We start from the raw sequence: 4,365 nt of genomic DNA, 5'->3' as shown, positions 1-4,365 counted from the left end.
TCTTCCTGCACTGACATGGGGACAGGGGTGGCTGTTTGCTTCTTGGCCAGAGCAGGGGACAAAGGTCGGGAGAAATCTGGTGAGGACTGCGATCCCTGGGCACGTCCCTGGGCGTCCCAGCAGGAAGGCCACTCCTCTCGGGACCTGAGTTCCCAGGTCTGCAAGATGTAGGCACTGGACTGGGGCAGGTGGAGGCTCACAGGCTTCCAGGCTGTTTCTGTAACTGCCTGAGCTAGGAGAGCCCAGGCAGGGGTGGCACAGGGAGACAGGGAAAGGGAGCAGGTCCAGCAGCCAGGCCTTCAGGTACTCACATGGGCATCTGAAAATCACAAGTTGTATTTGAAAATTCCTTTTAAAAGACTGTTTAAATCCCAGCGATATGGGAGGCTAAAGTAGGAGGAACAAAAGTTCAAGGCCAGCTTGGGCAACTTAGTGAGATTCTATCTCAAAATTTAAAAAGGGGCTGGGAGCCGGCTGTGGTAGTGCACGCCTGTAATCCCAACAACTGGGGAGGCTGAGGCAGGAGGATGGCAAGTTAGAGGCCAGCCTCAGCAATTTAGTGAGGCCCTAAGCAACCACCAAAATTAAAAGTGGGAGTATTATGGTGCTGGGAATGTAGCCCTGTGGTAGAGTGTCTGCCTAGCATGCAAGAAGCTCTGGATTTGATCCCTAGGATTTAAAAAAATATATTTTTTTTTCACATGTTACAGAAAAGTTGAGGGAAAAATCCCACAAAAGTCTGGGTTTGTAGCTTAGTAGTGGAATGCCTGCCTAGCATGCACAAAGCCCTGGATTCAATTCCTGGCCCCACAAAACAAAACCTATAAAGAATACCCACAAGACTAATATCTCTAGTCAGTATTAATATTTTGTCATAATTATTTTGTGTATTTCTTTTCCAATTCCTTTCTGCGTGGGTGTGGTACTTGGGATTGAACACAGCCTCACACATGCTAGGGCAAGGACTGTGCCACTGAGCTCTATCCCCAGCCTTTCCTATTATATTTTGAGACAGGGTCTCACTCAGGCTGGCCTTGAACTTGTAGTCCTCCTGCCTCAGCCTCCTGAGTAGGAGGGATTACAGGTGTGGGCCACCATAGCTGGCTTCTTTTTAAAAAATATTTTTAGTTGTAGATGGACACAATACCTTTATTTTGTTTAGTTAGTTTTCTGTGGCGCTGGGGATTGAACCCAGTGCCTCACACTTGCTAGGCAAGTGCTCTACCGCTGAGCCACAACCCTGGACCAACACAGCTGGCTTCTTTTCCAAAACATTTTGTTTTCAGACACGAACTTCACCCATGAATACTTCAAGCAGATCATAAGGTAGTTCTTTTTTAGCATGACCCTCTCCCAAAGGCACACCTAAAATACGAGTGATTCTCTAGTAGCTTTGCTGGGACTCTGAAAAGAAGAGCCTCTCCTGATCAAGGCTGGGTGGTGGGCTCCAGTCCCATCACAACAGATTCATGTGTGATTCTCTCCCTTTGCCAGTTTTACACGAGGTGAGACAGTGGTCACTCTGGTGCTGCTAAGACAGTGTTCGGTTTGTTTTAAATAACTTTGTCAAGGTGTAATCTGCATACCATAAAATGTACTTGCTGTAATGATTTTTAGTACATTTCCTAAAATAGGAAACAGGTATGGTAGGTACCAGCTGCCTCGACCTGGTGTCAGAACACCCCATCTCACGGGAAGACCTCTTTGGCTCATTTGCAGCATGTCCCCCAGGGAACCACCAATCTATGTTCCAGATTTGCCTTTTCTGGACTTTTCTATAAATGGAATCATTTGATTATTTTAATTTTTGGTACTGGGGACTGAACCCAGGGGTACTTAACCACTGAAACACATCCCCAACCCTTTAAAAAAAAAATATTTGCAGATGAACATAGTATCTTATTTTTATGTGGTGCTGAGGATTGAACCCTAATCCTCACACGTGCTAGGCAAGCCCTTTGCCACTGAGCCATAACCCCAGCCCTCCCAACTCTTTTTTATATTTTATTTTGAGACAAGATCTCACTGAATGGGTAGGGCCTTACTATGTTGCTGAGGCTGGCCTTGAGCTCACAGACCTCCTGCCTCAGCCTCCTGAGTCACTGGGATTATAGGCATGCACTACCACACCCTGCCAGCACTACCACACCCTGCCAGTATTTTATTTCTTTGTTGCTACATAGTGTTCTGGAAATGATTTGTTCCCTGCTTGTTCGATACCTCTATGAACTAATTTCTTAAAAAATTAGGTTGTAGATGGACATAATATCTTTATTTGTTTCTATGTGGTGCCGAGGGTGGAACTCAGTGCTTCACGCATGCTAGGCAAGCGCTCTGCCGCTGAGCCACAGCCCAGTCCTGCTCGTTGGTTTTTAATTATTTTATATTCTGAAGTTAGGACCATTCTTCTGATACTAAAACAGTCACACGCTTAGCTATTAGGAGCTCCTTTGAGTGGCTCCCAGGTCATTTGGATGCCCTCCACAGAACACAGCATGATGCTGCAGGAAGTTCAGAATCTCACCTCCAGGCTCAAAGGGGACCGTCTGGTACTTCCTGGGCCCCATCAGTCACCAGCTGCATGAGTGACCCAGCAGAGCTGCCCAGTGGAGCCCAGGCAAGAACACAGATCAGCAGTGCAGAGCTGTGGTTTTCAGCACAGATTTGGGGGAGGGTGTTGTGGACAGTAGGTAACAGTGCCCAGTTCCCTCACAGGAATGGCAGGGAGATCTGGAGGGCAGCAGGGCTGGCCAGCCATGGCAGCTGCAGGACGGACACCCAGGTCTCCTGAGTCTGCTTTGGCATGGCACCTCCATGGCCATGAGCAACTAACTGTGGGCCTTCTGCTCACATCCCTCCTCGTCTCTTCTCATGTGGCCGTAGAGGACAACGGTCAGTAAGATCCCACAGTACACAGCACTGAGTCTTTGGCACATGTCCTGGCTCAGCAAACAGTGGCAGGAATTACAATGTAAATGGACACAAGGAGGACAGGACAGTTGAAGACTGGCCACCCCCATGTCCATCATGTGTTTACTGTGGGCCGCCTCGCGGGTGCTGGAATTATGGGTGTGGGTCACTGCTCTGGCTTTTGAGATGACTGAGCATCTCTCTCCATTGTTCCACTGAGTAATATTGTGGTGGCAATGCGAAAGCGACCCCAGGAAAGTACTTACACCATGGAAGTCAGCAAATGCCCCACGCCAGGGGAGCTCGCAGCCTGGGGATGAGCCCAACCATTTCTGTCTTGAGGACTTGGCCCCGTGGTGTGTAGAACCCCAAGCCTTGCCTTTCAAAAGCTTTTGTTTTTTGGGTGGGTACAGGGGACTGAACCCAGGGGTGCTTTCCCACTGAGTCACACCCCCAGCCCTTATTTATTTATTTATTTATTTTTTTTGAGACAGAGTCTTGCTAAGTTTCCCAGGCTGACCTCAACCCTGTGATCCTCCTGCCTCAGCCTCCTGAGTGGCTGGGATTATGGGTGAGCACCATTGTGCCCAGCTTCCCAGAAGCTATTCTAAGAGACAGGCCACGGAAGAGTGTCTTGATAGTCGACATGGTCACTCCTAGTTTGAGACTCCTGGTCTCTCTAACTGCGTCTTTGGGACCCAGGAGTTCTGCAGCCTCCCCAGAATGGAAGTTTCATGAGGGCAGGCACCCCTGACACCCACATGTGGCACTGATGAGGAGCTCAAAATATTCCTGAAACAATGGCAAACCTCTGCCTGGTGGTGCACACTTTTAAGTCCAGCAACTCAGGAGGCTGAGGTTGGAGGATCAAAAGTTCCAGGCCAGCCTCAGCACCTTAATGAGACCCTGTCTCAAAGTAAAAAAGGGCTGGGGATGTGGTATGCTTCTGGGTGCCAAGGGTGGAGGGGAGGAAGTGCAAAACCCAACATACTACGTATGGTGTTAGAAGCCCCCTCAGTCCTCAGTACCAACAATGTCCTCAAAGCCTTGGGTGGCCAGATCCCTCCTGGCCTCTCCCCAGGATAGCCTCCCCATCCCTGTCTCTTAAGCACTGAGGCAGCCTCAGGACACCTGCCGTGCTTTTCACTCTGCCAGGAAACCCACCTTGCATAACTCCCACTACTTCTGTAGCCCCTCATCCTTGTCAACTCCTCAGGAGCGCTCCCTGGAGGGAGAGGACTGGGGCCGGAGAGTCTGTGTTTCAGTGACTTGCTTCTCTGGGCCTATTTGGGAAGGGCACTGCAGCCCAGACCCGCAATAGCTGCCATGTCCCTGGGAACTATTCTGGGAAGCTCGTGGCCCACTCCTCACACCTCCTGCTTTTCACAGGCTAATAATGGCAGTGCCTGAGGCAGCTGAGGCAGGTGACCAGGAGGCAAGAGCAGCTGACCCAGA

The sequence above is a fragment of the Sciurus carolinensis genome, chromosome 14 (assembly GCF_902686445.1).
Source record: "Sciurus carolinensis chromosome 14, mSciCar1.2, whole genome shotgun sequence".
NCBI lineage: Eukaryota > Metazoa > Chordata > Mammalia > Rodentia > Sciuridae > Sciurus > Sciurus carolinensis.
The sequence above is the reverse complement of the archived record's forward strand: the minus strand, read 5'-3'. Positions refer to the sequence as shown.